The 1,181-nt window shown below is 39.3% G+C and overlaps 1 protein-coding gene across 2 annotated transcripts in view; it reads right to left on the bottom strand.

The window, feature by feature from the left end:
• The window catches only part of kdm3a.L (lysine (K)-specific demethylase 3A L homeolog), a 38,619-nt gene extending 38,476 nt beyond the window's left edge, over nt 1-143 (bottom strand). The window contains exon 1 of one of the 2 annotated variants that reach the window (XM_041579697.1): nt 1-143. This exon is cut by the window's left edge and continues 398 nt beyond it. The gene's annotated coding sequence lies outside the window, so the exon portion shown is untranslated. The other variant, XM_041579694.1, reaches the window with a different exon arrangement.
• Nucleotides 144-1,181: the final 1,038 nt, after the last annotated feature.

Raw genomic sequence — 1,181 nt, 5'->3', positions numbered from 1 at the left:
AACTAACATTGGGCAACGCGTTTCATAGAAAATGTAGTCACAAGCCGTGTTATATCTACACAGGTGTATATGTAAGGCAGAAATCCTTTTTTATTATGCACTACCGAGCGAATAATAGAGACTCAGGTCGGTTTCTGCATCACATTTCGGGAACTAGCGAATCGGAAAGGAGTCACAGAACGCGGAGGAATCTGTCGTCTGTAATAGGGTTTGGTATACGTGCAGCTCAAAGCGTCCGCAGCGGGGGAAGAGTTTAGAGTAGGGGGATGGGTAGGGTGGCAGCTGGCGATGGGTGGGATTAGTCTGCACCAGAACGAGGCGTCCGATTTCTATTTGGCTGCCATCTTGTTTGAAGGTTTAGCGAAGGGTGGAACAAAGGCTAATGGCTTGGTTGATCATGAATGTTTGAGGAGAAAATTATTCAGTGTCCTTGAACAGAGACGCTTGGGTGTAGCCAACAACTGAGTACCGTGTTGTTAGTTTTAGTGAGGGACGTGCCCCAACAGGAAGCGTCTGGGATAAGCAAGGGCTTGGCGGCCATTTTGTGTGCAGGTTCTCTTGCCCCTGTAATGGAGGATTGACTTGGTCAAGCCCCTGTCTTCCATGCAATCTCATTGGATGTTGGTTATTCCAATGGAATTTCTCCATAGTCTCATAGGTTCTCATGATGAAAGAAGGAAGGAAGTCAACTGAATCCTAACTAGGGCAATGTTACTCTTATGGACTGGGAATTCATTTTATATGTTTCTTTGTACAACTTGATCATGTTGACAATAAATGAATTACCAACGTTAATAAAGCTGAGGTAGAACTCATTTATTTGATTCATTCACTTTTAGGTCCTGATGAAGATTGGAGGATATCAACTTTTTATTTTTTATGGATTCAAAGGATTTTCTTTTGATAAATAAATTTTTAAGCTCATTTGTCACGTTGGCATTTACATGAATTGCCATAAAATATAGAACGATGATTAATAATTTTATGAGAATAAGAAATAGGTTAAGTTCTATATTGGGAGAAACAACAAAAAAAAATAAGGATTTACAGGCTAAAATTTGATGTCCGATGTTGATTACTGTATGGGAAATATTCCCTTAAAAAAATGATGTAGACTCCTACCTAATACGTGGATAATATATTTTATATAATACACAAAAGCCATGAATATCCTGTAAATT

Source organism: Xenopus laevis, chromosome 1L (genome assembly GCF_017654675.1).
Source record: "Xenopus laevis strain J_2021 chromosome 1L, Xenopus_laevis_v10.1, whole genome shotgun sequence".
Taxonomy (NCBI): Eukaryota; Metazoa; Chordata; class Amphibia; order Anura; family Pipidae; genus Xenopus; species Xenopus laevis.
Note: the sequence above shows the minus strand (reverse complement) of the source record. Positions and strands in the feature narration are given on the sequence as shown.